Source organism: Coenobita brevimanus, chromosome 62 (genome assembly GCF_032717465.1).
Source record: "Coenobita brevimanus isolate Jiangsu-jjx chromosome 62, ASM3271746v2, whole genome shotgun sequence".
In the NCBI taxonomy this organism is placed as follows: domain Eukaryota; kingdom Metazoa; phylum Arthropoda; class Malacostraca; order Decapoda; family Coenobitidae; genus Coenobita; species Coenobita brevimanus.
In genome coordinates, this window is record NC_137015.1 from 11,982,647 (window position 1) to 11,994,955 (window position 12,309).

Consider the following 12,309-nt stretch of genomic DNA (forward strand, 5'->3'; position numbering starts at 1 on the left):
TCGTAGGCCTAGGGGAGAGGAGGTTGAGTCACTCCCCAGCACTTCTTTCGCCCCTGAATATGCCCAAACTTCCTCCCCACAGCCCCGGGATGTGGGGAAAGGAAAGAAAGGGAAGGGAAAGGGTAAAGGAAAAGGGAGAGGGAAGAGAAGTGCGAGTGATGAGAGGCGCCGCTCTCCACCAACCCAACCACCCCCCCCACCCACACCTCCCTACCCTGACGAAGGGGACGATGGTGACGTGGCTAGAGACGGTGGTGTCACGTGGAACTGGGAGGATGGGAGTAATTTTACTCCCATCATTCACCAGTTCACTGAGGAGTGGCGGTCAGGTTGCACGGCTCCAGGTGTAAATGCTGGGTCGTCACGTTTAGATTTTTTCAATTTGTTTTTTGATGAGGCGTTTGTTGGGCGCATAGTAGAACAGACGAATATATTTTCACAATCCCAGCGCCTTGAAAGTGAACGCCTAGGAACCACAAGCAAGCATGCAGAACAGTATGACTTTCACATTGACTATATCAGAGATGTTCCTATTTTTGGCCCTGGTAATCTTGATGGGTGTGGTGAAGAAAAATCAAATTCCTGCATATTGGACAACGGACCCAATCATCCTAACACCTTTCTTTGGAAAGGTGATGGGTCGTAATAGATTTCAGTTTATTCTCGGCCGCCTCCACTTGTTTGATGCAGATGATCCAGCCAATGCACATAACACCGATAAAATGAGGAGAATTAGGCTGGTATTTGATCATTTACGGGAAATGTTCCGCTCCTCATTTTATCCCTACAGAGACCTCGTCATAGCGAGAGTCTTGTATTGTGGAGAGGCAATATTTCCTTTAGGCAGTATATACCCAGCAAGAGACACCGTTTCGGGTTCAAGATCTTTGTTATGTGTGACTGTAAGACTGGTTATGTGCAAGACATAGTCTTGTACACGGGCGCACAGACAGATATAATAGAAGATCGGAGTATAGGACTCTCTGGGGCCGTGGTGAAGACAATGATAGAAGAGTACCTTCATCGTGGTAATGTTTTGTACCTGGACAACTGGTACACTAGCCCTCTTCTCGCTAGGTTCCTCCACCAACACGACACCGGAGTCTGTGGTACAGTCAAGAGAAACCGTCGCCATATGGTCAAGATAGGGAGGAAACTTGACAAGAATGAGGTGGTTTTCTTCCAGGCCAATAACATCCTTGCAACCCTGTGGAACCACAACAGGGAAGTTTGCCTCCTATCAACTGTTCACAGCCCCCTAATGCACCGCACAGACTCCGTGGATCACCGTAGCGAGAGGAGGCGCAACGTATGGAAACCAGAGTCTGTACTTGCCTATAATCTGAACATGAGGCAAGTTGATCAGTCAGACTCGATGATTTCAAGTGTTGACTGTGCCAGGACAACGATGAAGTGGTACAAGAAACTCTTTTTCCACCTGCTCGACATCATGGTCCTGAATGCCCACTACCTGCACGCAATGACCACCGGAGTATCCGAGACCTTTGAGGGGTTTGTGAGGGAGCTGGCACGTGAAATAATCGCCAAGCATGCCCAGGAAAGACCCCCACACCGCCCCCGCGCCCCCCGTGCTGCTCAGACTCCCCTACGTCTTGCAGCCCGCCACTACCCCAGCGCAATCCCTTCCGAACCAAACCGTCGTAAACCCCAGCGTCGCTGCCATGTATGTAAGCACTCGACAGTCAGACCATCAACGCAGAGAAAAGACACAAGATACGAGTGTGTCGAGTGCAATGTTGCGTTGTGCCTTCAGCCTTGTTTCAAGGAATACCATAATCTCGTACACTTCTGAAACTGTGTGGGAAGGCGAAATGACGCTCATGGTAATGGTAAGGCCAGTCAGTAGGTGCTAAGTCAAATATAAAGTTGAAACGGGTGTTATTTTTCAGAAAAGTAATGTATAAGATGAGAATTAGTGTAAGTGGAAAGAATTGTTATCAAAACTACACCCACTGTGTAAATCTGGTCAGTAAATATGTGATAGCAAGGAAATAAAGTGGAAACGGGTGTAATGTTAGCATGAATAAAACGTATAAGTTGAACATTACTGTAAGTTGTCATAATTGATGTCACGATTACACCCACATTCTGGTCAGTAAGTATGTGATAGGAATTATATACAGTGGATGATGTTGTAATGTTAGTAGTAAGGTATTTTATAAGTTGATTACTTGTGTAAGATGAAACAAATGATATCGCGATAACACTCCCTGTGTAAGTACGCGCAAATATGACGCTAAGTTCCATCGTACGTTCAGAAATGATGTAATATCAATTATATCAAGTGTTTACATGTGCAATGTTAGTGTAGAATAATTATATAAGTAAAAAAATAGGTTGTAAGTTGAATTAGTTGTCATAGCGACTTCACCGTGTGTGTTACTATGCGCTATTATTACGCTATATATTTACGTAAGGCCTGAAATAATCTCAAAACAGTTCTATAAAGTTGAAAAGTGTATAATAATATTAGAAAGGTATTATGTTAGTAGAAAAAGCACAATACGAGTTGAAACATCAGTCACAGCGAGTTCACTCACTACGTAAATTAGCACTAGCATTACGCTAAATGTTATCAAAAGGCCTGTGAATACGTAAAAACAGTTCAATATAATGTAAAATGGTATAATGTTATTGTAGAAGTATTATGTAAGTAAAAAAAATTATATGTATCATGATTTTAGAATGTTAGCGATTCATGGGAACCAAGTTGGCCGATTTTGCTCGTTTCTCACGATGGTACAATGGTTATTTCTGCTCTATTTTTGTATAAAATCCAATATACTCTTTTATCACATGTTTTTATGTTTGTAATAAATTCATTTCTACTTACTTTCATTGGTTTCCCAAACTTATAATACCATAGAAAACGTTTGATGCTCACACCGCATAGGGAGAACACGGAGCCAGGTGGGACCATCGCATACCTGGTTAAGCTAATTAGGGACCCCAGGGACCACTTTCTTTGCCACCGGCCATTGTTTCTGACCAAAAGCGAAAGTTTAAGCAAAAAAAAAAAAGGTCGAAAATTGCCCGGGACTGGGGGGTACCAGTGGTCGAAAAGTTGCCGGGACGGGGCGGGTTAAAAATTGGTACCACATTTGCCCTCTTCCATTCTCGAGGCACTTTCCCCTCTTCCAGAGAACACACTATTAAACTGTGAATCTTATCCGCCAGTTGTTTTCTGCATTCCTTCAGTACCTAATTAGAGATTCCATCTGGTCCTGGGGCTTTCCTTACATCTTGAGTTTCCAGTAATTTATACACTTCCACTTTCCTATCTTTTATCACTACACTTCTAGTCACTCCCTCCCCTTTCATAAACTCCTTTTCATTAGTGAAAACTGATTGGAAACATTTGTTCATTGTTTCTGCTTGCACTGCTGCATCTTTATAGACCTCTCCTTCTACTTTCAGTCTGATGATTCCTTCCTTTTGTTTCAGTTTGCCATTGACAAATCTATAAAGTGGTTTGGGTTCATCTTTACATTTGTCTATTATACCTTTTTCGAAATTCCTTTCTTCCTCTCTACATATTCTTGTGTACTAATTTCTAGTTCTTTTATATTCTTCCTTTGTTATGTTGTTACCTCTCTTTCTCCAATTGTTCCACGCCGAGTCTCTCTCTTTTTTTTTGCTATCAGCTATCTATCTACCTATCTATCTATCTATAGCTCGACGCCCTAATCCCGCAAAGGGTGGCCGCAGACAAAACGCCTCCAAGTCACTCTGTCACCCACCATTTGACTCCCCTCCCCCCAACTCACCCCCCCCTCCCTCATATACCTCTCAACTCCATCCCTCCACCTCATCCTCGGTCTACCCCTCCCTCTCCCTCCCTCCACCTCACCTACATACACCCTCTTAGTCAGTCTTTCATTCTCCATTCTCTCCACATGCTATCATACATCTTCTATTAAAGCACTCCTTTTTCCTGTTTTGTGTGTGTGTGTGTGTGTGTGTATTTACCTATTTGTAGTATACAGGAATTGAGCAATGCTCGTGTTGTCTTGTCTCCAAATCCGTATTCATCAAGTCTACCTTTACACACATGAATGTTTTTCTCATGCACCACCTCTTCGTCTAAGTCGTTCCAAATATTTATGTATTTACCTAATATACCTAATTGTGCTATACACGGAATGTGCTATGCTCGTGGGTTTCCGTCGATGTTTCTCAATAAGTCAAAGTTAGCTTTACACTCATTTAAATTTTTAGACTGTACGATCTCTTTGTCCAGGCTATTCCATAAGTCTATACTTCTGTAAGGAAAGCTATATTTCTTGATATCCTTCAAGCAGCTTGACTTTTTCAATTTCATTCCGTGTCCTCTTGTTGCTCTCTTATCCCATAAAAACAGATCTTCTTTGTCAATTTTATCTACTCCCACCATGGTTCTGAATATTGCAGTCATGTCTCCCCTCTTTCTCCTTTCCTCTAAGGAAGGCAAATCCAGCTTTTCCAGCCTCTCTCTGTATGACAGGTCTGCCAGACTGGGGACCATCTTGGTTGCTGTTCTTTGTATTCTCTCAATCTTGTTTATATCTTTCTTTTTGTGTGGGGACCACACTACCGCTGCATATTCTAACCTGGGGTGGATCATGGCCACTATTAATTTTTTCATCATCTCCTCATCCATATAATGAAATGCTACACTTATGTTAGTCAAGAGTTTATAAGTCTCTCCAACTATCTTGTTAATGTGCTTTTCTGGTGACAAACTATCTTGGACCAGCACTCCCAAATCTTTCTCTTTTCTCATTTTTGTGATAAATTCATTACCCAACAAATAATTCAGTGATGGCCTCCTGGTACTTTTACCCATTTCCAATATTTTACATTTCTTTACATTTAAAAGCAACTTTGGGTCTGGTTAGTACTTGGATGGGTGACTGCCTGGGAACACCAGATGCTGTTGGCATAACGTTCTCCTTACGTGTCAAGTGGGGTTGGTGAAGGATTAGTGCCCCTCCCTGTAAAACAATTAACTCTAAGCCCTTGGCCACCCCGTTTAGGATACATGGCGTCTGGCAATGAATGAACAAATGAAATTTCATTTCCCACATCCGGCTCCAATCATGTATCCTATCCAGATCCTCCTGCAGTATTTTACAATCCTCCTCAACCTCTACCTTCCTCAAGATCTTTACATCATCAGCAAACAGACTTGCATAACTGTTCACTCCATCTACCATATCATTTACGTAAATCAGGAACATTACTGGTGCCAACACCGAGCCTTGAGGGACTCCACTTGTTATTTCCCTCCATCCAGACATTCTATCCTTTATTACTCTCCTCGTTTGTCTGTCTCTCAAAAAGTCTCTCATCCATTCCAGAAGTTTCTCCTTCAGTCCTCCTATATATTTTAGTTTCCACATTAGTCTCTTATGAGGTACCTTGTCAAAGGCCTTCTCTAAGTCTAAGTACACACAATCCTCCCAACCATCTCTCTCCTGTACCACATCAATCGCTCTTGAGTAAAAGCTCAACAAGTTAGAAACACGTGACCTTCCACTTCTGAATCCAAACTGACATTCAGCCAAAATATTCATCTCTTCTAGATATTTTATCCATCTGTCTTTCAGGATTCTCTCGCACAATTTTGCGACCATGCTAGTTAGAGACACTGGTCTATAATTCAGGGGTTCTTCCCTGTTTCCTCCCTTATAAACTGGTATCACATTTGCCCTCTTCCATTCTTGTGGCACTTTCCCCTTTTCCAGAGAACACGATTAAACTGTGAATTTTATCCGCCAGTTGTTCTCTGCATTCCTTCAGTACCCAATTAGGAATACCATCAGGTCCTGGGGCTTTCCTGACATCTTGAGTTTCCAGTAATTTATACACTTCCTGTACCTCCACTTTTATATCTTTTATCACCGGTACATTTCTAATCACTCCCTCCCCTTCCACAAACTCTTTTTCATTTGTGAAAACCGATTGGAAACATTTGTTCATTATTTCTGGTTGCATTGCTGCATCTTTGCAGACCTCTCCTTTTACTTTCAGTTTGGTGATTCCTTCCTTTTGTTTCAGTTTGCCATTAACAAATCTATAAAACATTTTGGGTTCATTCTTGCATTTGTCTATTATACCTTTTTCAAAATTCCTTTCTTCTTCTCTGCGTATTCTTGTGTATTCATTTCTAATTCTTTTATATTCTTCCTTTGTTCTGTTGTTACCTCTCTTTCTCCATTTGTTCCATGCCTTATCTCTCTCTTTTTTTGCTATCATACACCTTCTATTAAACCACTCCTTTTTCCTGTTTTCTTTCCCTCTTACTGTGTGTGTGTGTGTGTGTGTGTGTGTGTGTGTGTGTGTGTGTGTGTGTGTGTGTGTGTGTCCGACTCTGGGCAAAGTCTTCAGGGCCTATCCCAAGGCCCAATAGTCCTCCTACACACCTCCATATGCCACCAATTTGGCGCTAACACCCAACGTCCATACTGAATACCTGTACATGCTAGGGCTGTCTCATACAGGACTGGTGTACTGCTAGTAGTGGGGATATTTTTACAAAAAGTTGGCGGGTCTTCTGGTAGATCAGTAAAGTCTGCCTTTATGAAATTCAAATCCTTAAGCTGGGATTCGATCCTGGGTCCATTAGAACTGCATGCTGTGCCTCTACTGATTCAGCCACCGCCTTCCCCCTCATGGTCATAATGCAACATGACTAAAATTATGGGACATGAAATGGTCTGTTTACATTCAATCAGCTGGCCATGAACAAACACACATAACTCACTGCCTGTCTCTCATCTCTCTCACCTTTTCACCACCATTCGTTATGTACTTTTTGTTAAATGGTTGTAAATAAAACATGGTTAATATTATGGCACATGAAATGGTCTGTTTTTCACTTGATCAGTTGGTCGTGCATGCACACAGGCATGCATGCATGTACGCAAGCACACACACACACACACACACACACACACACACACACACACACACACACACTGGATTTGCCTTCGTTAGAGGAAAGGAGAAAGAGGGGAGACATGATTGCGGTGTTCAGGACCATGGTGGGAGTAGATAAAATTGACAAAGAGGATCTGTTTGTATGGGATAAGAGAGCAACAAGAGGACATGGAATGAAATTGAAAAAGTCAAGCTGCTTGAAGGATATCAAGAAATATAGCTTTCCTTACAGAAGTATAGACTTATGGAATAGCCTGGACAAAGAGATCGTCCAGTCTAAAAACTTAAACGAGTTTAAAGTTAAATTCAACTTATTGAGAAACAGCGATGGAAACCCACGAGCATAGTACATTCCGTGTATATCACAATTAGGTATATTAGGTAAATACTTAAATATTTGGAACGACTTAGACAAAGAGGTGGTGCATGAGAAAAACATTCATGTGTGTAAGGGTAGACTTGATAAATGTGGATATGGAGACAGGACAACACGAGCATTGCTCAATTCCTGTATACTACAAATAGGTAAATACAAATAGGTAAATACACACACACACACACACACACATATGGAGCAGATGTCAGCTTACCCAGCTGTTCAAGATTATCTAGTTTTGTTGTGTAGGAATTCAGTGCTATCCTTTACTATGACAAAGAACCATGGACATTCTAACACACTATAGTAGTTGAAGTGAAAGGAGGGTGGCATTATGAAGTCCATGAGGAGTAGGCAAATCTAGGCTGTGGGAAAAAACACAAGTACAAAAATGAGAGTACAGAAATTTTGGGTGATCTAGAAGGATTTGAAGGCTTTAGAGAAGAGAAGATTGAAAGTTTATGACGCTATTTTCGAAAACTGAAATACTGGAGAGTCAGATGAGAGAAGTAAGGACTGAGAGGGAAATGGATGAGGACTGTGACAGCAGTTTGTCCATAAAACTAACAGAAAATTTAAAAATATACAGATAAAGAAATAAAAAAACTGAAGAGAGAAAATAATGAGTTGAAGAAGAAATTGAGGCACAGTGAAGAAACAGCAAATATTGTGACTGCAACAAATGAAGAAGAAAAATAAGTTCAAACAGAGTGGCATAAACTGTAATTTCATAAATGCTCCAGCATGCTTCCATGCATTGGCCTTTGTCATCTGATGGCTGCACTCTATGCTGCTAAATCTCTGAGAGCCTTCCTATTCAGTCCTAAACTCCTGAGGTCACATTCTATGACCTTGTCCCATGCTTTTCTTGGTCTGCTTCTTTCAATGCTACCCCTGATGTTTACACTTCTCATCTTCCACGCCCAACTGTTATCCTCCATCCTCTCAACATGCCCAAACCATCTCAATCTAACTCTCCTCATCACAGCACCAAATCATTCAAGTCCCACCCTTTCTCTCAACTCTTCAATCGCAGTCTTAGTCCCTCCAGGCCTCGCATTCAAGAACATAATGCACATCCGTCTACTCACTGTCATTTCTGTACATCTGAGCCAACGCATATCCCCTTCCTTTACTGCCCATATCTTACAACCGTATGGCATTAGACTCCTAAAACATACCGCATACAAAGAATCCTAAGCATAGAGGGAAAGCCCTCCCAGTGTTAGGAGAGGCAATAGCTCCCTGAACTTCCTCCAACCCCTCCTTACCCAAGCCAAAGCTAGCTCCTACCCCACCTCAAGCACATAACTTGTCCCCCAAATAATAAAACTCCTCCATGCACTCAAGACTTTCCAGCAAGAAGAATTCTTTCATGCCTGACAGTCTCTATTTGCACTCCCTGACACATCACACATGAAATTAGTATTATTTTGCAGCCTACCTCTAATACCGCTATATCTCTTATGTACCCAATCAATCAATCAATCAATCATTTCCTGTGGAACTCCACGGGATGCATAGGGCCTCGATGAACTCGCTGCACCAATATTTGTCTCTTGCCATCTCCTTCAAGTCCCACCAACACTCCTCTCCTGCTTCTCTTTTCATTGTCCTCAACCAGGTTTCCCTCAGCCTACCTCTACCTCTTCTTCCTCTAGCAGTCCACTCTGGCACATCCTGTATTAAACTGCCTTCTTTTCTGTATATGTGACCCAGCCACTTCCAGCGAGACAGTCTCACATATTCATTACATGGTTCCACTCTCGTAATATCCCTTCCTCTTTCATTTGTAACTCTGTCTTGCCACTTTAACCCAAGAATCCTTCTCAGTATTTTATTCTCAAAACCTAATACTTTCTGATCTGTTGCAATTGTGCTGTACCATGGCTTATGCCCATAACTTAAAATTGGTTTAACCATGGGCTTGTAAATTTTCACTTTAGTAGGTACCGAAAGCATGTTATTATTCCAAACAGATTTCAACATTCCAACAGCTCGCCAAGCTTGTCTAATCCTCTTCTCAATTTCATTGTTTAATGATCCATTAGATGATACAATCATTCCCAGACATTTAAAGTTTTATAAATTCTTTACCACATTATTCCCAGTTAGACACTTCACCAGATCCTGTTTCAGAAATCTGCCACTAGGTTCACTTTCGTCGCCCAGCTCTGATGCGGGTTAGGCATTGAAAAAGTAGCCAGTGCATAATTTCTTTTTAATTTTGACACAAAGTAAAACACTCCAAAACAGATTTTACTCAAGAAATTACTCAGTTGGCATGATATGCTACAAAGAAATTACAATATGGGAGCCTTCTGATTATATATAATGTATTACTGTATAAGTGACATATTGTAAACTCAGCTTTCGTCACTTTACTCATCTCTGTAAACATAACATAGAGACAATACCTAGGCAATTTTACTAGAATCATCCATAAAACAGGATAACAGTGATTAAAATATTTGTCATTTGTTAGTATCCACGAAAGAAAGTAGATATGTAGCCGCAGGTTTGGCAGCACCTTTCAATGTGCTGCCCTGCCTGACGTATGACTTTTCCTAATGATACCTACCTGTTGGACGTCTTGATCATCTTAGTAACTAAAGTCCAACATAAATAATGCTTTTAAATGTTCCCCTGGCTCCACTGCACAGTTTAGTAAGTTTACACTTCAACTCCTTATACTGTGTTATGATTATAGTGTCGTACCACACTGCCGTTTGTTTGGATTAACCTGGCTGATTCACCAACTAAGCATTCGTTCAGTTCATTATTTTCAGTGGAACAGCTTACTTCTTTAAAGCATGCTAAAATACACACATCAGAAGTCCTGAAGGTTATCTCCCTTTACAAACTGCACACGATTTTTCAAATACATGTAAATAGACAGCACGCTATTTTAGTCCCCAAGCTAAGATTCTCTGAAAGCCTGGTTATTTTTTCTTTATAGGTATTAACATATGCGCTGGATCGAATAGGAAAAAAGATTCTTATAAATAGCAGTACAGTAAGACCTCACTATATTGGACTAATTGGGGCACAAGCCATTCCAAAAAACGCGAAATTCCGATAAAAGCGACATCCGGACTTCCCTCTGCTAACCCGGACTTTTTCCGATATATCAGACATCAGTTCGGATCTCATGAACAGTTTTTGAACTGTTTTGACTACCACTTCAGTACTGTACTGTGTTATAGCTTCACTACATTAATCAAATGGTATAGTATATATAATAATACTGTACTGTACAGTGATGAACATGTCTTTTATTTACCTTATTGTGGTGAACATACCTGAAGTGGTCAGGCAGTCCGGACTGCTTCTGGCATTATCGGACTTTTTCCGATATATAGGAATTAGTCCAGTAGCTCCTCAAGTCCGATAAAAGCGAATTCCGGTCTATTGAAGTCCGTTATATTGAGGTTTTACTGTATTATTATAAACTTAGTATTAGGTACAATTTCACAGGTCTTTAAAACCCCGCAAAAATATTTAATCGAGGCTGGGCAACGTTAGACCACCTGGTGGCATACCTTTGAAACAGGGTTTGGTGAAGCCTCTAATTACACAATCGATTTGGTTCTCCACTTTCATATTAATAATTTCAGTCTTTCCACGATTTATTAACAATCCCACTTTTTCTCCTTCCTCCACCAAACAATCAAGCACCCTCTGCATCTCGTAAATACTTCCACAAATCAGTACAATATCATCAGCATAGTCCAAATCCATCAGCTTCTTATTTTCTTTCCAGTTAATTCCTGCACCTGTTCTCCTTACAACCTTTCTCATAACATAATACATAACCAAAACAAACAGCAATGGCGAAAGAACTCCGCCTTGAATCACGCCAGACCTAACTTCAAATGGATCACTCAAAGAACCACCCACCATTACCTTACGAAAAGTCCTTTCATGCAGGTTTCTAATAATATTTACAAACTTTTCTGGTATACCATAGAATCTCATAATTTTCAACATAGCTCCACATGAAACACTATCAAACACCTTTTCAAAATCCACAAAACACATACTAAGTGGCATTTTCATCTCATTAGCTTGTTGCATTAGATGCCTTACACTTATCACAAATACTGTACAAGATGGGAGTTCCTTCCCACACCCTAGTGGCAAACTGCACATGGCCACACTCCCTCTGCTGTGACAGTACTGCCACCAGTAGCCCTAGCAATCATCACCTTTGTTTTATCCACATTTACTCTCAGGTCTTGTGCCCCATTCCATCTCTCCACATCCTAAGTCTTTCCTCCACCTCCCTTTCATTTTCTGCAGTCAGTAACGAGTCATAAGCATACAACATCTCCCATGGGAGATAACTCCATGCAGCAATATGAGGCTCATGACTGACCTCTAATGCATGCCAGCATTCACAGACAACTCACCATTTAAATCTCCATTCACTTTCACTTTGGTGTGAGTACCCACATACACAGCCATAACCACTCTGACCAGCCACTCCATCATCAGAGCTTTCTCATTGCCCACTTCACCACCTCCTTAGGGACTCGAAACAACAAAAACAAAGTACTGTACAGCTCCCTTTCCTTCCCTATATGTTTTTCCTATGGCTGTTGCACCATGAAAATGACATCGGTGATCCCTTTGCCTGGCATAAACCCAAAGTACATCTCATCAGTATTTACTCTTTTCCCTTATCATCCTTCTAGGACTCAATCCATCACCTTTAATATCTGGTCCAAAAGTTTTATGCCCCTACAATTTCCTCTTTTTAGGGCATCATCCTTCCCCTTATTCACACTTACAATCACACTCTTCAGCCCAGTCATGTGGGGCAAAATCTTCATATATAATTGAATCAATCAAATCTGTAACTAAACCTGTTCCAATATCTCCTCAGGGCTTCAATATTTCAGCAGTCAACCCAAACACACCTGCCACCTTGCTCAACAGCATCCTTTCTATTGCCATGCTGAAAGTAGCAGTATCAGCCAAAGGCCAAG

The 12,309-nt window shown here is 41.1% G+C and overlaps 1 protein-coding gene across 1 annotated transcript in view; it reads right to left on the reverse strand.

Moving 5' to 3' along the window:
- The window catches only part of LOC145404107 (beta-1,3-glucosyltransferase), a 196,105-nt gene that overhangs the window by 66,551 nt on the left and 117,245 nt on the right, over positions 1-12,309 (reverse strand). The gene's annotated exons all lie outside the window — the stretch shown is intronic.